The following is a 23,160-nucleotide window of genomic DNA, read 5'->3' as shown; positions in this document are numbered from 1 at the left end:
ATTTGCTGTGTGTCTCTAGGCAAGCCCAGCCCCTCTCTGGGCCTGATTTCTAGCATTCAGTCCAAGCCTGGAGTTGTAAGTGACCAGGCTCCGTGCAGGGGGATTGCAGAGCCGTGGTGGAACAGTCAGGGCCACCACCAGTCACCATCCTCCCTGGTGCTGGTACTGGTTCCTAGCTTTACAAATCTGATGTTGAGAGAACAACAAGGACAAGATGATCAGGAGAATAACCCTCCCCTACAATCATCGGTCATTATGAGTCGGAATCGACTCACGGCACTGGTTTTGGTTTTTACAATCATTCGACTTGGGAGGTGGGGTCCAAGTCTGTGGTCAGGAGGGGAAGGCAGGCGGGTGGAGAATGGAACCACTCGTGCTAAGTCCAGACAACGCCATCAGGTTGTGTCCCCCAAAGATATATGGTCCTAATCCCTAGAATCTGTGAATGTTATTCTATAAGTAAAAAGGTCTTTGCAGATGCGATTAAGTTAGGGATCGTGAAATGGAGAGATTATCCTGGATTATTTGGGTGGGTCCTAAACACCATCACCAGTGCCCTTTACAGGAGAGAAGCAGAGTGACATACATACGCACACATGCACACACACTCACACGTACACACAGATTCACACCCATGAATGCACGCACGCACACACACCGGAGAAGACAACGTGACCACAGAGACAGAGACGGAAACGATGCAGTCACAAGCCAAGCGACGCCTGGAGCCACCAGAAGAGGCAAGAAAGAATCTTTCTTTAGAGCCTCTGAAAGGAGCATGACTGTGATGACACCTTGATACCAGGCTTCTGACCTTCAGAGCTGCAAGAGAATAAATCTCTGTTGTTTTAAGCTGCCGCCGAGTTTGTGGCCCTTTGTTACAGCAGCCACAGAAGCCAATATAGGTTGGAAATACGCTGATGACAAGCTAAGGGCTGGTCTGGAGAGTGGCTTCCTTTTGCCCTCCACGCCCCTCGCCCTTTTGCTCAGGTGTAAACGTTCACTGGAGGAAGGCCACACCCACACGGGCCCACAGGCCCTTGCTCATCCCTGCTTTCCCTCACTGGGGAGAGCAGCAACAGGGGCATGGAACATAGAGGTTAAGAACACTAGCTCTAACGTCAGGCTTCTCTGAGTTCGGACCTGGCTCTGCCACTTTCTAACTGCTCGACTATGGGCAGGTCACTTAACCTCTTTGAGTCTCAGTTTCCTCATCTGTAAAATGGGCATAATAAGATGGAACTACTTCATGCGGTTGTTTCAAGGACTAGATGACACCCTGTATGAAGAGGGGGTTGGCACCTAGTAGGTGAGCAATAAAATGCCAAATATTGTTACCACTAAGTATTGCTTGTTCAATATCCACTTATTGAGCACCTGTTAGGTGCCAGGGATTCAGCTAGGTCCTGAGAATACGACTGTGAATAGAAATTTGGAAACAGAGACAGGGATGGGACTGGCCTTTGTGGACAATCCCTTTTTTGTCCCACAGATGGCATTTTGCCGTCATCTTTGTGTCGGAGTCAGCCCCAAAGGCTGTCATTTTCCAATCAATGCAGTTTGCCCACAGGGGGAATTTGGAGTTCTCAGTTAGGAGGCTCATTAGCTTTCCTTAGTCTTTAGTTTGGTTAATCTGGATGATTGCAAATTAAATTAAGGTTTGCCATGCTTTTAAAATCTGTGATCTCCATCCTTATGGAGTGGGTGTTTTTATTCCCATTTTCGAAGTGGGCAAATAGAGGATCGGAAGGGATAGAAATCTTTCAGCAGGGTGTAGGGAGGCAGCACGGATTCCTCAGGCTTGGGTATAGAGCGTCTCTGAACTTGAACTAGGGCTTCACCACTCAAAGTCTTGGCTACCTCATCTATAGAATGGCAAGAATGATGACGTTGGGACTATTCCATCAGATGACGTATATAAGGTCATTTCCTCTCTCTGTTCGCTCTGCTCTGACAACATGCACTTGAATTTGGGGCACAAGACCTGTTTATCATTCTCATGCCAACCCAGTGTCGTTGAGGACTTGGGGAGGCTCTGTACCTTGGCGGGGGGGGGGGGGGTACTTCCTACCAAATATGAAAGTGCCCCACAGGCTGCTACCTGAAAGGTCAGAGGTTTGAACCCGCCTAGCAGCTCTGCAGAAGAAAGACCTGGAAATCAGTTCCCTTAAAGATTACAGCCTAGAAAACCCCATGGAGCAGTTCTACTCTGTAACGTGGGGTCACTATGAGTCGGGATCGACTTGACGGCACCTAACAACAACGCCAAGGCCTGACCTAACAACAACGCCAAGGCCTGCTTAAGGCTCAGCGTGTGGCCAAAACAGACATCAGAAGGGAGTTTGCAGGATGTCTGTGGCCAAAGAGGGAAAGAGAGGCCGATCAAGCAGGAGCCTGCGTGATGAAGGACAGCAAGTGAGCCGGCTGCCGATAACTCAGGAGTCTCTGCTATGAACTGGCAGAGCCTTGGCACAGAGGACTCTGGTATGTCAGAGTAAAACTGGGCTCCATGTGGTTGTCAATGGCTGGTATTTTGGAAGTAGATCACCAGGCCTTTCTTCCAAGGTGCCTCAGGGTGGGCTTAAATTCCCAACATTACTTAGCAGCCAAGCTCATTAACCATTTGTACCACTGAGGGACTCTCTCTCTCCACACCCCTCCCCACACACGCATATACACACATATAGGTAGGTAGGTACACAGATAGACACACAAATACATAGATGGAAATTATGACACAGTGGTTAAAAACTATGGCTGCTAACCAAAAGGCTGGTGCTCTTTTGAGTATCCCAGGCTGGTTTTTCCCCAGACTTGGCACTTCCTTCTACCTGCACCCCAGCTTTGGCTTTTGCATACTATGTAGTCATTTGTGCAGACCACCACGTATTCCTGGTTTCCCTCATTCCAGAACACCTAGGCTTGCACTTCCTACATCCCCCTGCACCTGTGTTGGCATAGGGTCACGTGAATAGTTCCAGCCAGTGAATTGAGAGCAGAATCTACACGTGGCTCTCTGGGTAGATTTACCTACCAAAGCAAGGGGCTTCAGAACCATTTTCCCTCTGGCACCCTGACCAGCTGTGTTCAGTACGGTGACTGCCCATTAGCCTGGGTACCCAAGTGACAATGATGTGCAAAGCCCCTGGCCCACCTGTGATGAATACATGAATGAGGAACAGACCTTTGTGCTTTCAAGACACCAGGTCATGGCAGTTACTTGCTACTGTGGTGCCGCTTGTTCTATCCGGATGGATACGCTTAAGACTCGTGTTTCTTTTACTGACCTCCAGCTCAAACAACCCAAACTGGGGCTGTGGTGCTACAAGTACGTCTTCAGTTCTGCTGCCTGTGGACAAGGAGGGACTAAACCACGACAGAAAACTACAACAAGAGGCCCTATAGTTCTGCCTCCCAATGCAGTGGGCGCTAGCTACTTGTGGCTAGTTAACCTTAATTACAGTGAAATAAAATTGAAATGCAGGTCCTCGGTCACACTAGCTGCATTTCAATGCTTAATAGCCACATGAGGCTGGTGGCAGCCATGTCAGACCACACCAGTATGGATTATTTCCATTGCTGGAGAAAGTTGTGCTGGGAAGCACTCACTGGTCTAGGGTCTTGGAAGTTGGATCTAGAACACTACAGTCTGGAAATGATGAAATCTTAGAAAAATAAACCAAAAAAAAAAAAAAAAAAAAACACTGCTGTTGAGTTGATTCCAACTCATAGCGGCCCTATAGGACAGAGTAGAACTGCCCCATAGAGTTTCCAAGAAGAGCCTAGCGGATTCGAACTGCCGACCTTTTGGTTGGCAGCTGTAGCACTTAACCACTACACCACCAGAGTTCCCCTTAGAAAAATAGGTTACGTAATCTTCGACTAAGGAGCCCTAGTGGCTTAATGGTTAAGCACTCAGCTGCTAACCAAAAGATCAGCAGTCTGAGCCCACCAGCCTCTCCTCAGGAGAAAGACGTGGCAGTCTGCTTCTGTAAAGATTACAGCTTTGGAAACCCTATGGGGCAGTGAGTTCTCCGTGCCACAGGGTTGCTATGAGTCGGAACTGACTTGATGGCAATGGGTTTATATGACACGTAAGGAGCCCTGGTGGTACAGTGGTTAAGTGCTCAGCTGCTAACCAAAAGGTTGGAGGTTCGAACCTACCAGGCTCTCCATGGGAAAAAGATGTAGCAGTCTGCTTCCTGGAAAAATGACAACCTTGGAAACCCTATGGGGCAGTTCTACTCTGGCTTATAGAATTGCTGTGAATTGGCATAGACTTGATAACACACAACAGCTGTAGCGATAACAGTCTTAGACTATTGACATCTAAGCACCATTGACTGACTCCCAAGATGGGCTTGGTCATGGAAAACCAACTGCTGCCATAACACCGTGGTGACCTTCAGGAGAGACTTGAGAGCAACCACACCCACGTGTGATGCAGGATCCAGACCCAGGTAAATAAGAAATTGGCGGAGCACCTCACCCTGGTTCATCTTTGAGCCCACCGTGGTCAGGACCCATCAGTTTTAATTATAGGACATGGTGCCCAGAGATGGTCAGGAAACTCTTAAGCAGCTTGAAAAGAGCAATGCAGGAGGAAGAGAGGCTTCTTGTCTGGGTGGAATGTGAAGAGGGTCAAGGGCAAGGTTACTAATAGAAGACTCCACAGACTTCCAATCCCTGGGTGACCACCACTGGTGCTTTTGAGAGAGACACTCCAGCCCTAAGAGCCTCGATTGTCCCATCTGTAAAATGGCAATAATACCCTGCATGTATAACATTCTTATTCTCTCCGGGCAGCATGCCAAGGATGTCATATGCTTCATCTCCTTTTATCCTCACAATAAGCTCAGGAAGCAGGTTCTAAAATTACTTCCCTTTCTGCCTCTCTCGCTCTTTTTCTGTAAACGATTGGCCCTGTTTCGCCAAGTTGAATGTGAACTTCTAGAAGGAAAAGCAGTACCCTGTTCATCCCTTAATCTGCAGCACCAGGTAGAGAGCAGATAACAACACACAGCTTCATCTTCCTACCTTTGGAGTGAATGTGAGACCCACAGAAGGTGAGTCAGAAACAGATGCCATCCGATTCCCTCTTTTGAGGCAATTTCTCCCTGATGTTTCCAGCTCACCTCTCCTTCAGAGAGCATTGGAAGGTTACTGAAGCTAGGCATGGCCAGGTGACCTACTTTGGTCAATAGAATGGAAGCAGGAAGAGCGGGGTGTCACTTGCAGGCAGGAGCAATGAAGAGCCAGGACAGGATTTCCAACTTTCTCTTTCCCTACTGTGGAAGCATGTCTGTTAAGGGGATGCCATTAAGACTGGAGCTTCCTGGATTGCTAACTTGCTCTATAGAGGACAACTGCCCTACAGACCCACCGTGAACTTTGTGAGAACAAGAAATCAGCATTTGCTTTGTGAAAACACTGAGATTTTGAGTCTTATTGTCCCTGGGTGGTGCAGACAGGTAATGCTAACCAAAAGGCTGAAGGTTCAAGTTTGCCCAAAGGCACCTAGGAAGAAAGATCTGATGATCCACTTCCAAAAAATCAGCCACGGGAAACCCTATGGAGCACAGTTCTACTCTGACACACATGGGGTCACCAGGAGTTGGAATCAACTTGATGGCAACTGTTTTGGGGTGGTGCTGTTACTGCAGCATAACCTGACCTAATCAGTCTAATACAATAACTTTGAGTCCCATCACCCTCCTCTCAGCCCCATCCTGCCCCTGCTTAACGCTCTAAATCTTCACTGTGGGATGCCTGATGCTTGTGACCAATAAGGGTCTCAGGCGGTCTGTGATGGGCCATCAAGAGGCCACTACAAGGCCTGGACTATTCTCCTTACTTCCTCATAAGCATCTCGTCTTGAGGTAGGCTCCTTGCCCACATAAAGGACACCAACTCTGTCTAGAGTCCCTGAGTCAAACACTAATTATCATTTGAATGCTGCCATGCACTTTATAAGGAGCCCTGGTTGCACAATGTTTAAGCTCTTGGCTGCTAACCAAAAGGTTGGTGGTTCAAACTCACCCAGCGGCTCTGAGGGAGAAGGACCTGGTAATCGATTCCTGTAAAGATTACGACCAAGAAAACTCAATGGAGAAAACTCTGTTCTGTCACATGGGGCTGCTATGAATTGGAATTGATTTGACGGCACCCAAAAGCAACAACGTGCACTTTATGTGGAGAATTAGGCAGTTTCCAAGAGACCATGTCTATGTTTGAAGCTATATCCTCTCTCCTTGAAAATGAAAGAAGTAGAAAAGTTTTCTCCAGGGGCCGTATGTTGTGATCACGTGCTGGTTCTGTCCCAGCACTTCTCCTTTCCCAGAAAGCCCTGTTTTCCGTGTGAGGGTACATATGTTCCCATGAGTACCAGGGCAGGGGCATGTGATCCAGGTGGGGGGCCTATCAGCACATCCGCTCTCTCTGACCACAGAGATTGGTTCAGAGTTGAAGAGAGGAACTGAGCTGGCCAATCAGAGTGTATCTCAGGGCTTTGGGGGCAGTACTGAGATTAAGGCTCTCCCTTTTCTTCACTACTGGGTGGGAAGAAGAGAGCACGTGGTTGCAAGTGGTGCTCATGATACCACCGGAAGGGAGTCAGGCTGAGAAAGGAAAACAGAATGAGAGACAGAAAATACCAGTATCCTTAGTGACATGATTGAGCTGCTGGACCAAGCTTAACCTGAGAGCTGAAAAGTAACTTTCTTGTTACATGAACCCGGACTCCTTATTTTTAAGTTAATTGTAGTCAGGTTTTCTGTTAGTTGCAACATAAATTGTCCTAACTGGCATGTGTCACTTATAAATGAGTGGACTAAGTCTTCCATCCCACCATCTGTTTAACAGTTAGTCACATTGTGGTAGTTTGCACGTTGTTATGATGCTGGAAGCTACGCCACCAATATTGCAAACACCAGCAGGGTCACCCGTGGTCGACAGGTTTCAGTGGAGATTCCAGACTAAGACAGACTAGGAAGAAAGGCCTGGCAATCTACTTCTGAAAATTAACCAATGAAACCTTTATCAGTCACAACAGAAGATTCTCCAACTCACTTGCTTTGGGCATGTCATCAGAAGGGATCAACCGCTAGAGGAGGACATCTTGTTTGGTGAAGTACAGGCCAGTGAAGGCATGGGAGACCCTCAGTGAGATGGATTGGCACAGTAGCCATAGTGATGAACTGCAACAGGCCAGCAATTGTGAGGAGGATGCAGGACTGGACGAGGCTTTGTTTTGTTATACAAAAGGTCGCCATGAGCTGGAGTCGTGTCAATGACAACTAACAGCAGCAATGAGGTCTTCTGTCATCCCTCTCTCCTCCCAATCTCCTAGATTAGAGACATTTAGACATACGTTTATCTAGTCTGAGGCCTGGAGAGGTAAGGAACATGTTCAAGTTCGTTCAGAAAGTACCTGGAAGTTCCTAGCTCCCAACTTTCTGCCCAGAAGGGGCATTGTGCTGGATGTGAGCATACCTTCAGAGAGAAATGGAGACAGCGAGGGGGCGGGGGAGATGCTCCTTTCACAGGAGTGAGCGCAGGCTGCCTGCAGCATAAATAGATGCAAATTTATTCAGAATAGCTCTGCATGACATGGGCAGATATAAGCAAAGTGAGGAAGAAAATTCATCTCAGTCTCAGGGATTTTGCTTCTGATAGGGCGCTCCTCGAGATGACTATGAAACCCTCATTATTCCTCCCCCTTCTGCTTGGTCCCCAAGTCCCAGGCTGATTCTACTTAAAAACCCATCTCTGGAATCTGCCCCTTCTTAGAGCCAGCCTTGCTCCAACGCCCTGGGTCCTGCCTCATTTGCTCTGCAGGGAGCTATTTCTCCGGCCCTTGCCCCGGGCTCCCTGCCTCCCAATTTGTTCTCTGCATGGCAGTCACAGCGAGCTTCCTAGGAGGACAATTGGATGGGCTGGGCCCTTGATTAAGCCCTTCCAATGGTTGCTCATCACCCCCAAGATAAAACCAAGCTCTGTATCCTAATATTCAAGACCTCTGAGGCCTTCTCTAACAGACTTACCTCCTCCCCTTCTCCCCATGAGTTCCCAAGCTCCAGCCGCAGAGCCCTGACCTTTCGCTGAATCTTCAGTTACACTCTTGCCTCACCAGACTTGTATATGCTGATCCCACTGCTGGAGACCCCCTTCCCCTCTGGCACCTGAGAAAAGCTTCCCTTCTTCTACAAAGCAGCTCAGAATCTACTGCTTTTGTAACATCTTCTCATGTAGATATAATTGATTTCCCCTCCTTTGTTCCTATTATCAATGTCATAATCATGATAATAGCAATAAGAAAGAAGAAAGTTTATGAAATGCAAACTATGACCCTGGCTTGGTGCTAAGGACTTTATATGGGTTATCTCAACAAATCCTCCAATATCCCTGCCAAGCAGACATCATTATATTATTCCATTCCCCCATTTTAGGCTTGGTTTGCCTGTGGTTCCAGAGCTAGGAGTCCAGGAACCCATGGTCTCGCCCATTACACTATTCCATGCATACATTATATTTGTAAAGGAATTTATAATTTATTAGGCACTTTTGTGTGCATTAACAATTTGAGGTTCGTCATGATCCTGAGAGGTACGTGTCTGTCTCCTTCATTTAACCACGAGTTTTGTGAGAGTCATGCCAGTTCTTGGCTGTTTCTGTGTTCCTAGCACTCACCCCAAAGGCGTATATTGCTAAGTGTGTGTTAGATGGGGAATAGAAGGGTAGATGAATGGATGGGAGGATATGTGGATGGATGGATGGGTGGATGGGTGGGTGGGTGGGTGGACAGATGGATGGTTGGATGAGTGGAAGGAGAGTCAGAGAGTTGGGTACATGAATGGATGAATGGATGGAAGGATAAGCGGAGGGATGGCTGGAGGAATAGACCAACGAATGTATGATCAGACAGATGAAGCAATCAACCTCGAGAAACCTCCCCACTGTCAATTCCAGTACTTCCTCAAATCCAGGTGCCACATTAGCCATTAAAGCTATATGAATGAATCAAGAAATGCAAGCCCACTCTTCCCCAGCACCTGAAGCCTTTTCCTGTCCTTTGCCTGAATGCCTGTTCACATGCATTCCACTGGAAAGGCTGTCCTATCAGCATCTCATCTTCATGCAGTCGCTGGGCCCAGCACCCTGTGTGTTTACACACACTGGGGCATCGGATTCACAGCAGGTGAAACTCAACCCGCAGACACAGCCCTGGCATCTACTGACTCCCACCTGGGGGAAGCAGACATCCCACGCCACACAGCCCTCCGCAGCCTTCCCCAACCACCGTCGTCTGCTTTCTAAATAAACTCCAAGACAGGGCCGTGTGGGGTTATAAATCAGGCGGAAATCAAATGCTAACATGTAAATAAATTGCAAATCAGCTGAGAAATTGGTTTCATTTTGAGACGATAAAACACATTTCTCTGGCGCTGATTTTGTAAGGCCCCCCTAAAGAATTGTAATATTTCTGTGCAGTAATGATAAACATTAGTGAGTTGCTTTAGAAATGAAAAAATAGACAGCCTCTGGGGATTTGAAAAACATATGCACTTCAAATTTGAAAATCCAATTTAACTGTCCATTATAAGGAGAATAAAAAGGTAAGGATAGGATAATTTTGCAGTTACACAGCATTTGACTAAATCTGATTCCGCGATGACAGCCACACTTTAAAAGCTACAAGTCTGAATGCCAGGAGACAGCAAATCATTTATTTATGATTGTAATCTAGCTCCTGTCTAACAAGTTAGTGACTGTGCCGCTTGCTCCCTGGCTGCGGACGGCATGTGTACACTTGTCAGTTAGCGCTCTTAAAAACAGTTCTCATGAAATTTCTGGGTCTGGGGAAAAAAATAAAATAAAGGAGAGAGAAGACAAAAGAGATAATCCTTGTCAAATTTACTCAAACAGTCAGATGCGAAAATTGCAAAAGTTTCGCAAGGTACAAACCTTTTTTTTTCCCCCTCTTAATTTTTGCCAAAAGCAACTTGGGAAAGTGTGTGTGTGTGCGTGTGTCTGTGTGTCTGTGGCACACCCTTTGAACATGTGTGCTTAAACATGTTATTGTCAGCTGCTGTTGAGTTGGCCTCTGACTCATGGTAACCCCATGCATTCTGGAATGGAATGCTACCGGGTCCTGTGCCATTCCCATAATCAGTTGTGGGTCAGACCACCGTGATCCATAGATTTTCACTGGCTGATTTTTTAAAGCAGATCACCAGGCCTTTCTTCGTAGTCCATCTAAATGTGGAAGATCCGCTGAAACCTGTTTAGCATCTTAGCAGCATGCTAATCTCCACTGACAGACTGCACGTAAGGTGTATTGGCTGAAAATCGAACTCGGGTCGCCCTCATGGAAGGTTAGAACTCTACCACTGAACCACCACTGCCCCAAGCAGTTGCCACGGAGGTAATGCCCACTCATGGCAACGCCATGTGTATCAGAGTAGAACTGCGTTCCATAAGGTTTTCAATAGCTGATTTTTCAGAAGTAGATCACCAGGCCTTTATTCTGAGGTGCCTTTGGGGGGACTGGAACAGCCAACCTTTTCAGCATACATGCACTTGCGGTCAAGGATTTTGTCAGTACTGGAAAAAGTCACATCTGAGAAGTTCAACTCAACCACTGGTTGGTTTTCATCTTGAAGGCCAGCTTGTCTTTAATCCTATTGTCAGCATCTCTCTGGTGGGATCCCTCTGCCTTTCCCCACCCCACACCTATGGGAGCCTTCGCTACTGCAATTAACTCCCAAGCGTGTTTTCTCAAAATAGGTCAGGGTTTCCCCAGATACAGGCTTAAAAGGTGATGGGGGAAAGGTCAGAGAGGCTAAGGGGAGTGCGAACGAGGTGTTTAAGTCCCCACGCTATGATTCCCCAAATCCAGGATTCTGTCAGTTACATTCCATGAATTTTAACTGCCAAACTCAGTGCTGGGCTAGACTTTTTACATGCCTTGAGTCTCTGAAGTCCCACAGTGCCACAAGATAAGTACAATTCCAAAACCCAGTTGTCATCAAGACATTTTTGACTCATGGACGCATATGTGTGTCAGAGTAAAACCGTTCTCCATAAGCTTTTCAATGCTGGTTTTTTAGAAGTACATCACCAGGCCTTTCTTCTGAGGTGCCTCCCACTTGATTCTTACCACCAAACTTTTGGTTAGCAGCCAAGCGTGTGAACCATTTGCACCACTCCGGAACTTCTAAGTACGATTGCCATGTCCTTTTTAAGACGGAAAAACTGAGGCTCATTGGGGTTTGTTCTGTAGTCCCCAAATCACCAGGCTGTGTGTGCTAGAGCCTAGAGTTAACTGGCTGTATATTTGAATCCTAAGCCTGTCCTATTTGTAACTAGATCCTTTCATGTATTCAACTAAATACTTATGAGGAACCTAGCGTCTACCAGATGTTACTCTAGGCAGTAAGGATGCAGCACTGGGTAAGAAAGATGAGATCCCGCCCTTGTGGATCTCGTAAGCAGGTGAGTGGAGGGAAACAGAAGTGAAACAGATAAGAAAATGAAAATGACAGTTTCAAATAATGATGATGAGTACTTGAAGAAAGTAAAATGGGCTAGTAGTGATTTGGTGCTTACCAACTGTCTGTCATTTTGTTACACTGAGGTGGCTTGCGTGTTACTGCGATGCTGGGAGCTATACCACCGATATTTCAAATATGAGCAGGTCATACATGGTGGACAGGTTTCAGCAGAGCTGCCAGACTAAGACAGACTAAGAAAAAAGGCCTGTTAATCTACTTCTGAAAATTAGACTATGAGAGCCCTACGGATCACCACAGAATGTTGTGTGATATAGCGTTGAAAGATGAGCCCCCTAGGTTGGAAGGCACTCAGAATTACAAAGGCCACCACAATGGACTGGAGCATATCAATCATCGTGAAGATGGTGGAGGACAAGGCAACGTTCCGTTCATTGCACATCGGTCACCATGAGTTGGAGTCGACTCAACGGCAGCTAACAACAGCAACAACAATCTGGTGAAGGGTGACAACTATAGACTGAGGAGTCAAGAAATGCTCTCTGAGAAGGTAGCAGATCACAGAGACCTGGGTGACAAAAAGGAAGCCTGCACGTGAAGAGCTGGAAGGGGAGGGCATCCCAGGCAGAGGGAACAGCGAGTGCAAGAGCCCTGAAGTGGAAATGGGCTGAGGATGTTCAAGGAACAAGTCTAGGGCAGCTGGAAGGGGGCAGGGTGGGGCAGGTGACAGTAGACCAAGTTGGAGAGGTGGCAGAGTCAGACCCTTCACAGCCTGGTGGGTGCTGCAGGAAGCCACTAGGGAGTGCTCAGCAGAGAAATAATAAGGGCTGATTTAGTCTTTAAAACTTCCCCCAGGAGGAGCCCGGTGCCTGGTATTGAGTCAAAAGTAAAATTTGTAATATTGGGCCTTTTGCCATTGATTTATTTCAGTTAGCGTGATGTTTTCAAGGTTCATCCACGTTGTGACACGCATCAGGACTTCATTTCTCTTTATGGTTGAGTAATATTTTCTGATGCATACAGACCACGGTTTATTTATCCATTCATCGGTTGATAGATGGGCGCTTGGGCTGTCCCCACCCTTTGGCTACTGTGCACAGTGCTACAGTGAATACTGGTGTACAAGTATCTGTTTGTGTTCCTGCTTTCAATTCTTTTGGGTATATACCTAGGAATGGAATTACCAGACCGTATCGTAATTCTACGTTTAACTTTTTGAGGAAACACCAAGCTGTTTTCCACAGTGGCTGCACCATTTTACATTCCCGCCAGCAGCGGATGAGGGTTTCTGTTTCTTCACACCCTCACCATCTCTTGTTGATGTCCATTATACGAAATATATAGAATAGACAAGAGTATAGAGACTAAAGTTCGTTAGCAGTTCCCGGGGCAGGCGGGGGAAAGGGGTGCTCAGTGCTTCGGGAACGCTGAGCGTCTGTTAAGGGCGATGGCAAACAGGGTAAACACAGTGGTGCTGAACTGTACGTGCGAAGATTGTTCAGATAGCAGATATTTTGTTACATATATATTTACCACAATTTTGAACAGTTGAAAGAAAAAAGGCAACGCTAAAACCTCTAATCACTGCAATGAATTGGACTGTGTCCGGCAGAAATAGCAGAAGCAGCAGCCCCAAGGCCCCATCACCAAACACAGACTTTCTTTTCCACACGTGGCTCCAGAAACCCTGATCCATCCACTGAATGATGCAGGAGTTCATCTTCCATATCTGGAGGCAAACTTGTATTGACCAGGATGACATTCAGTCACCGAATAGGAGGGAAAGAAAAAAATGATAACGGTGAATTATTTCCTTGTAAACAGGCATGGATGGGAGGATAGCACCAACAGGCCAATGGACACTGTGGATGACCTGTGGTCTGTGTGCGGGAGGTACACCGTTTCTTCCTGGAGGCACATAAACAGACCAGGTGCAGAAACGTCCCTCCCAAGCATCTTTCAGCAGCAACACAGGAAAGAGATTTTCAAATAGGGCTTCCTCCATCTGTGTTCAAAAACCCTGAAGCAGTGGTCTTACCAGAAATTATCATGGGAACTAGTATCCCTACTAGTAATAATAAAACCAAGAGTTACTGAGCCCCTACTATGTGGTAGACCCCAGAGTAAACAGGTGAAACCAGCCACCGTCAAGTCCACCCCAACTCATGGCGACCTCACGTGCGTCAGAGAAGAACTGTGCTCCTTAGGGTTTTCAACACTGATTTTTTGGAAAGGGGTCGCCAGGCCTTTCTTCTTAGGTGCTTCTGGGTGGACTCAAATCTCCAGCCTCCTGGTTAACAGCCATGCGCTTAACCATTTATGCTGCCTGGGAACAGCATCTACCATTGTTACCATGACCATGTAGTGTTACTGTTTTTCTTTGCTCTAATCTAAAACCAAGAAATGGGGGCTCAGAAAGGTCTGGGATCCCGTTAAAGGGAACATAGACTCCAAGTAGCCAACCCTGGATTCAAACCCAGCCTGGCCAGCCCCCAAGCGTATCTCTTTCCACAACACTCTCAAGCCCCTCCTCCTGACAAGACCTGTTTTTTTGACACTTCCAAAGATGCTTTGCCATAAATACGGGTGCAGTTGTTAGCAACAGCTGGCAGCCCATCAGAGAACACGATCTCCCCCACTCAGGTGGTGACGGTGGTGGTGGTTGTTAGTACCGTCACTGACCCGTTAGAATCTGCTAGAATCTGGTTGTGGTTTTAGCTGCGTTCCGTCTCCCCTTGTCACTCGGGAAGTTTACACGAGATTTGATCAGAATTTCACAAAAGCAGGCAGAGCCTGTGCGGAGCTGTCAGATTAAATAATTCGTCAGTGATGATTGTGTGAATTCGTAAATATTTATGAATTCACAAGTTAAAAATGTGCAGCTTTCGGGAGGGTGGAATTCGATGCTCACCAAGCCACAGATTACAATGAATATTTACAGAAACCCCAATCTGCTAATATTAGTTCTTTGTGCTTACGAAATAGCTTTTCTTGGAATTGTAACCCTTTCGGGACAAAGCATCAGAGAGATGAGAAATATGGCTAAAGGAATAATCCCTCCGCCCCCAATAAAAATCAATCAATAAAATCGTGGGAGTTGACATTTGGATAACAACTTCCGATTCTCACAGTGTTCACAAATGGCGTATGCCTCCTGCTAGTGATCCTAAAGATATTTGTTGAATCCTTTTTGAAATGAATTGGATTCAAAGAGCTCAAGATGGCAGGTGGTCAAAAGACCAAATTTTTTAGTTCTGGCTGAGTGATCTGCTTGTTTTGAGGCCTTGAGGAAGGCTCTGAATCTCTCTGAGTCTATTTCTACAAAGAGTTGTTATTGGAATTGTCGCTGGTTGCTGTCAAGTTGATTCCCACTCACGGCCACCGCCCCACGTGTGCAGAGTAGAGCTGTGCTCCACAGGGTTTTCAATGGCTGTGAACCTTCAGAAGCAGATCACCAGGTGTGTCTTCCAAGGAGCCGTTGAGTGGGTTCAAACCTCTAATCTTTTGGTTAGTTGTCAAGCGCTTAACTATTTGGGCCACCTAAGTATAATGCTACAATGGGTAGCATTCCTCAAATTTATTCATGGACATACCTCCTTAATAATACTCCCTTAAACACGTTGCCAAGAGGACATTCAGCCTGAGGTCAGCTTCCACTTAGTATCAATGAGGCGTTGAGACTTCCTCCTCGATGAAGGCAGAAGAAAATGAAAGAGAAGTCTAAATGGAACGAGTTTCTGAACAAGACAAGCTGTGTGTCTTAGCATGGTCGTTAGGAAGGCAGACCCTGGGGCCCAGCTGCTTGGGTTTGAATTCCAGTTCTATGGCTCACTAGTTGTGTATGACCTTGAACCAAGAACTTAACTGTCTATGGCTCAGTTAATGCAGCTGGAAAATGGGGATAGAAAGTACCTACTTTATTTTTATTGCACTTTAGATGAAGGTTTACAGAACAGACTAGTTTCTTATTAAACAGTTAGTACACATATTGTTTTATGACATGGGCTAACAACCTCACAACATGCCGACACTCTCCCTTCTCAAACTTTGGTTCTCTATTACCAGCTTTCCTGTCCCCTCCTGCCTTCTAGTCCTTGCCACAGGTCTGGTGTGCCCCTTTAGTCTCATTTTGTTTTACGGGCCTCTCTAATCTTTGGCTGAAGGGAACCTTGGGAGGGACTTCATCACTGAGCTAAAATAGTGTTCAGAGGCCATACTCTTGGGGTTTCTCCAGTCTCTATCAGGCCAGTAAGTCTGGTCTTTTTGTGTGTGTGAGTTAGAATCTTGCTCTGTATTTTTCTCCAGCTCTGTCTGGGGCCCTCTGTTGTGATCCCTGTCAGAGCAGTCAGTGGTGGTAGCCAGGCACCATCTCGTTGTACTGGACTCAGTCTGGTGGAGGCCATGGTAGATGTGGTTCATTAGTCCCTTGGACTAATCTTTCACTTGTATCTTTAGTTTTGTTCATTCTCCCTTGCTCACCAGTGGGGTATCTTACTTAGATGGCCACTCACAGGCTTTTAAGACCCCAGACGCTACTCACTAAAGTAGAACATAGAGTATTTTCTTTATAAACTATGTTATGCCAGTTGAGCTAGTTGTTACCTGAGACCATGGTCCCTGCAGCCCTCAGCCCAGCAATTCAGTTCCTCAGGGAGTTTGGATGTGTCTGCGGAGCTTCTGTAACCTTGCCTTGTACAAGTTGTGCTGGCATCTCCAGTATTGTGGGTAAGTACCTACTTTAAAGGGCCATTACCCATCTGGCAGGTTGTGGTACTTTGGTGGCTTGCATGTTGCTGCAATGCTGGAATCTATGCCACCGACGTTTCACATGCCAGCAGGGTCACTCATGGTGAACAGGTTTCAGTGGAGCTTCCAGACTAAGACAGACTAGCCACAAAGGCCTGGTAATCTACTCCTGAAAGACAGACAGCGACAACCCTATGGTTCACAACAGAATACTGTCTGCTATAACGCTGGAAGATGATCCCCCTAGGTTGGAAGACACTACACAACAGTGACAACGATGGACTCAAGTGTACCAACGATCACAAAGATGGCACAGGACCAGGCAGCATTTCATTATGCTTTACATGGGATCTCCATGAGTCAGAGCTGACTCCGCATCGACTAACAGTAACAACAACTTTAAAGAGTTTCTCTGAACAGGATGAAATGTGTTGATATCAGAAAGCACCTAGAATTGACACATGACAAATACTCTAGCTGTGGCTGTTACACAAAGACCTGCCTAGGACCTGAGGTCACCCCAAGTGCCGTTTGGCGCCATTATGAGGAGGCAATGAGACCCAGAGCAGCAGGAGTCCTGGAAGTCTCATCTCACTGCACAGATATGCCCCTGAGCCAGTCTCATCCTCCTAAAATGGGATGGGATGGGAGAGGTGAGAGGAAAGAGTGGGACTACATGACCTCAAGGAGCTCTTGTTTCATAGGGTTCCGTAGCAGCCTGGGATGCGATAGGGCAGGTGAGGCTCTCCTGGCTACAGCCCATAGCAGGCCCAACTGGGAAGCTGCTGGCACAGGGCTCCCAACGGGACTCCTGGCTGAATTCCCGCCCTAAGCTTCCTAACACCCCACCCCAGCTGCACACCCCATGTGATACTCTACCCTCAAGGGGGCACTTAACCACTACACCACCAGGGTTTCCCTCAAGGGGGCAGCAATGAAAAATAAAGGCTCTATCACACCCTGTAGTGAAACCTTCCTCAAAGGGTTTTGTAAAGACAGACACCCATTGTCAGAGCTACTTTCTAAACTGAGTGTTTTCCTATACCGCAGATCTATGCAGCTCTGCTTCTTTTAAACAGCTATGGGACCTCAAGCCTCAGCTTTTCCCTCTGAAAAATGGAGGCAAAAGATTATTCTCTATATCTAACATTGTTATCTCATATTTAAAGCTAGGGCCCTTTTGTCTCCCACAAGCACTGGTGCCAATGAGCCTTCCTCTGCCCACCCCGCCTGTGCGCACAGTAAGAACCTCTGTCTTCCTGCTGACCAGGCACCCACGGGGCTTGATCTTACAGCTCGAACATCTGGAGACTCTCTGCCCAAAGGTACCCATGTGGGAGAGATGAAACATGACCCCCCAAAGTCAGAGTCCTCTTCTGTAAGCAGGGAGTGGGGTTCAGGGGAGCAGATAGAAGCCCCAGTAAAAAAAAAAAAATTTTTTTTAACTGGGGCTCCTATAAATAATGATCTTTTTCTTCCTAAAAAAATAAAGGAAGACTGAAAAATATTCCATTGTATGCATGTGGTAATATTGCATTTATCCATTCATCTGTTGGTGGACACTTGCGTTGTTTCCACCTTTTGGTTATTGTGGATAGTGCTGCTGTGAACACTCACGTATGTGTTTTTGTTTAAACATTTGTGTACAAGTTTTTGTTTGACACTTGTTTTAAATTCTTTGGGGTATGTCCCTAGAAGTCGAATTTCTGAGACAGAAAGCAGATTTGTGGCTGCCAGGGCCTGAGGATGGGCAGTGGCTAACTAACCGGTACAGGGCTTCTGATTGAAGTGATGAGAAAGTTCTGGAATTAGACAGTGGCGATGGTTGTACTACCCTGGAAATATATTTAATGCCACTGAATTTTACACTTTAAACGGTTAAAACGGTAAATTTTATGTTATGTGTCTTTTACCACCATTTAAAAAATAAAACAAAGGAAGGTGGTAATTAGTTAAATTATCTCTGAAACACTTAATGTGCCTTTTTCTTACAACTCAATGTATCTTCCTTTCTTAGGTATTATTGCCCCCATTTTGCAGATGGAGAAAGAGAGGCTCCGGGTCAAATGGCTGTTAGGAAAATGCCGAGCCGCACAGATCTGCGATACTCCACTTTGCTTAACATGTTCAAGGATTTTTCATGATGAGCACCCCACATGGGCTGTTTTTCACCTTGACTTCTCAAGATAACAGTGAATACATTTTGCACCAGGCGATTTTCCCAGCAGTTTATATGTACTGTCTCAATTTATCTTCCCAAAAAGTGCTGCGAGGTGGGCTTTATTATTACCCTCAGCTTACAGGTGTGACAGCTGACCAAGGTTCAGAGTGGTTAAGTAAGTGGCCCAGGGTAACACAGCTGGAAAGTGGGGAAGCCAGGATTGAAACTTAGCACACTGAAGCTGCTCTCTGGACCCCCAAGACAACACTACCTGTAAAGGTAGTCCAGTTTGGGGGTCCTCAAAGAGTGGGCCTTCTCTGTCCCCATGCCCGCATCGAATACAGAGGCTGGCATGGGGCATGCACTCTGCAAATATTTGTCAAATGAATAAGAGAATACACCAGGCTTCCTAATCCTTAAAAATCTCAATTTATAAACAGACATGTCAGAGAGCAATTATTCACATGACTCAAGATGTCTTCATTTTATAAAAAGGATTTACATCAGGGTTTCTTTAAATAGTAAGTCCCCCTAGTGCATTTTAAAAATACGATTCAATTTATAGCTCGGAATTACGTACATGCTTTCAGAAGCCCTCTCTTGAGTAAAGAGAGCAGGCACGAACGTCATTCATTCATCTGTTTTTTCAACAAGCAGTTAGTGAGCACCTACTGTATACTGGATGCTCCGTAAGGAGCTGGGGGCTCAGAAGTAAATGTCATGGCTCCAGCCCTCAAACAGTACCCACTCTAGGCAGAGGAATAAACAGGTAAGTTTTCCAATTTGGAATAGATTGATGCTTTGGGACAACGAAGAAAAGAGCCCTCAGCCAGGCGTGCTGGGTAGGGAGACTTCACTGAAGAGGGACAATATGAGCTGGGTCTTGTGGAATGGTAGGAGTTTGGCAGTTGGAATTTCCCCCACTACTGAGGAATTTTCTCAAGATTAAAACATTAAATATATATGTACATATTTAATATTTCTCAAACTGTCTAAGTAATACTCTTTCTAGGCAAGTGTGGTTATGTTTCATACTCATGTCACAGTTGGAATGTTTGTGACTATTTCATACAGTCTATCTCAGTCAATTGTCTCAATTCTCAAAGCAATATTGTAAAATGTGGATGGCATGTAGTTTCCCTTTTGTCTTTTTTTATTCTTCTTATTATTATAAATGTAATGTAGGCTCATTGCAAGAGATACACATAGACAAAAATAAGACACAAATATGACTGTAATTTTCACCCTCTAATATATCCAAAAGGAAACCCTTGTAGAATAATGGCTAAGAGCTATGGCTGCCAACCAAAAGTTTAGCAGTTCAAATCCACTAGGCGCTCTTTGAAAACTCTATGGGGCAGTTCTACTCTGTCCCATAGGGTTGCTATGAGTTGGAATTGGCTCAAGGGCAACGGGTTTTTGGTTTGGTTTAGTATATCCAAAAGGAGACTCGGTGGCCCAGTGGTTAAGTCATTGGCTGCTAACCGAAATGTCAACAGTTCAAACCCACCAGCCACTCCGTGGGAAAAAGATGTTGCAGTCTGCAAGATTTACAACCTTGGAAACCCTATGGGGCAGTTCTACTCTGTCCTATAGGGTCACCATGAGTTGACAGCAACAGGTACTGGAATGTACCCAAGAGGAGCTCTGATGGCTCTGGGCTGCTAACCGAAAGGTTGACAGCTTGAAGTCACCAGCGGCTGCACGTTTTGATCTGCTTCCATAAAGATTATAGCCAAGAAAACCCTATGAGGCAGTCCTGCTCTGTCACCTGGGGTCACCCTGAGTCAGAATCGATTTGATAGCACACAATAACAACAATATATCCATGGAGTCCTGGGGTGGCCCAAACGGTTAAGCACTTTACTAGTAACCAAAAGGTTTTTGATTCAAACCCACCCAGAGGGGCCTCAGAAACAAGGCCTGGTTATCTGCTTCCAAAAGGTCACAGCCTGGAAAACCCTATGGAGCTCAGCTCTACTCTATACCCATAGGGTCACCAGAAGTCAGCATTGACTCCACGGCAACGGGTTTGGTTTAACATGTTCGAGGTTAATATTTCCGCCTATATCCTTCCAGTTCTTTCTCAGTGAATGGGTACTGTTCGGTTACAAACAAGCAAAAAGTAGTATGTTATTTCATGATTTGCAACTAGCTGTTTAAAACATATAATACAACACATGGACGGTATCTATCTGTATCATGCAATGTTTTTCTGTAGCAAGTTTTTAAAGAACTACATGCTTACCCACTGCATGTGTTTACTTTAGTTAACCAGTCCCCCGTTGTTAGATGAGAAGGCTGTTTCCAACTGCTTCTCCTAATATAAATAACACTGTGTTGAACATCCTCGTAGGTGCATGTTTATGCACTTTCCTGCTTATATTCTCCCATCCCTGGCCCCCAAGACATATCACTGGATCAAAGAACAAGCAAAGTGTAAGGCTTTGAGGGCAGGAGGCATGAGCCCCATTTTACAAGAGGAGAAACAGCAGTCTGGGCGCCCAGATCCTGAGCAAGACCTAACTGCCACCTCCAAGCCTATTCACTCCCACCTGACCCATCTGGGTCTCTTTTCCATCAGACAAGAGCCAAGCCCTGTTCCTCCAGAATCCTGGGTGGTGGGGTGGGCAGGGAGGGAATGATGCTGCGTAATTTTGTTTTTTCTTCCATCCTGATCCTATTTATGGGGCTAGGAGGCATACCTAGAGAGTTTGGCCAAGCAGTGCAAAGTCTTGCTCCCACAGGTCTCTGCCTGGAGTCTCCAGGCAATGAAAGGGTAGTCTCCAGCGCCTTGTCTTTGGACACAAAGGCTGAATGAGTCCACCCAGGTTATCAGACAGAGCAGCACTCATAGAGGTTTCCTCTGATGCCCATGGCTGTGCTGGGAGCAGGTGCAGTGGCAAGACAGAAGGCCTGTTCCAGACCAAGCTCAGTCACACTTTCTGCCTGAGACCTTGGGGAAATGGGTTATGATACTGCTGTGGACCTCAGTTTTCCCATCTGTTATGGATTGAATTGTGCCCAAAAATAAATGTGTGTTAACTTGGCTAGGCCATGATTCCCAGTATTGTGTGGTTGTCCTCTGTTTTGTGACCTGATATAATTACCTATGTGTTATAAATCCTAACCTCTATGTGTTAATAAGGCAGGATTAGAGGCAGTGATGTTAATGAGGCAGGACTCAGTCTACAGGATTAGGTTATATCCTGAGTCAAAGTCTTCTGAGATCTAAGAGAGAAGCGAGCAGAGAAATGAAGGACATCATTACTGCCAAGCAAGAAAAGCCAGGAGCGCAGAGGGTGTCCTTTGGACCCAGGGTCACTGTGCTGACAAGCTCCTAGACCAGGGGAAGATTTATGGCAAGGACCTTCCTTCAGAGCCAACAGAGACAGAAAGCCTTCTCCTGGAGCTGGCACCTTGAATTTGGACTTCTAGCCTCCAAGACTGTGAGGGAATAAATTTGTTTGTTAAAGCCATCCACTAGTATTATTTCTGTTATAGTATTATTTCTGTTACAGCAGCACTAATAGCTAAGACAGAATTTGGAACCAGGAGTGCTGCTCTAACAGATACCCAAGACGTGGAAGCAGTTTTGAAACTGTGAATGGACAGAAGCAAGAAACATTTTAAAGTGGCTAATAATAAAAGCCTAAATTGCCTTGAAGAGACTTTTGGTGGAATTATGGGCATCAAAGTTAATTCTGGCGAGGGCCCAGAAGGAAATGAGGAGAGCTGTAACACCAGAGACAGCGCAGGTGGCTAGAAGCAGCAGCAGAGAAAAGGCAGCAGCAGAACGAGTTAACTGCCACAAGATGGCATAGAAGCTGACCCAAGGAACAAGAGAGCTGAGTGCCTTCAGGCAGGAGGCTTCCTGATGGAGTGGGGTGCCTCCAGGCAGTTATTGGTGGAGCTACGCTTGCGAACCCACAGAGCAAAAGAGCTGAGTGCCTTCCGGCCAAGGTTTACTGGAGGCGTGGGCCGCCTCCAGCCACTTATCAGAAGAGTTGAAAGCTTTGTAACTCTTTCCCAAGCGGGGCAGAGGCTGGGCCAACCTAAAAGGCCCGAGGGGCGAGAAGCCAAGGAACCAGGAAACTGAAGCTGAAGAGATAAGGATCACAGGAAGCAGAGCTGCTTTAGCCTCACCGTGTAGGGCAACAACCTCTGGGGTCTCAAAGGATGGAACCATGGCCTGCTGGGTATCAAAGGATGGGGCCATGGCCTCCTAGGTTTCAGAGTCAGATCTTCACCAACTTGGTCAGGAGCTTGGGGCTGGCGTTCACAAACGCAGGGGGCTGGGGTTGGATCCACTTCTCAAAGCTGAGGGAGCAGAGTTGCCGTCCCAGTAGGCCTGGAAGGCAGAGCTGAAGCCCAGGGCCAAGGGACCTCAACCCAGAATCCAGAGAGTGTGGCCAACACCCAGAGTCTGGCAGGCAGGGCCATTGCTTAGATGGTCTCCCAGAACAGAGGATTATTTTCAAGACTTGGGAATTAATGTAATATGTTCTGCTAAGTTTTTTTACTTGCTTGGTGCCCATTATTCCTTTTCTCCCTCCAGTTTCTCCCATCTGTAATGGAAATGTCTTACCTTGTGCCTTTTCCTCCATTGTACTTTGGAAACAGATAGCTTGTATTCTAGATTTCACAGATAAAGAAGAATTTTGCCCCCTGGATGAAATTTGCACTTGGAGTTGGTTTAAGACTTTTGAGATAGTATGATGGGGTGAATGTGGTTTACATGTG

Source organism: Loxodonta africana, chromosome 19 (genome assembly GCF_030014295.1).
Source record: "Loxodonta africana isolate mLoxAfr1 chromosome 19, mLoxAfr1.hap2, whole genome shotgun sequence".
In the NCBI taxonomy this organism is placed as follows: Eukaryota; Metazoa; Chordata; class Mammalia; order Proboscidea; family Elephantidae; genus Loxodonta; species Loxodonta africana.
Note: the sequence above shows the minus strand (reverse complement) of the source record.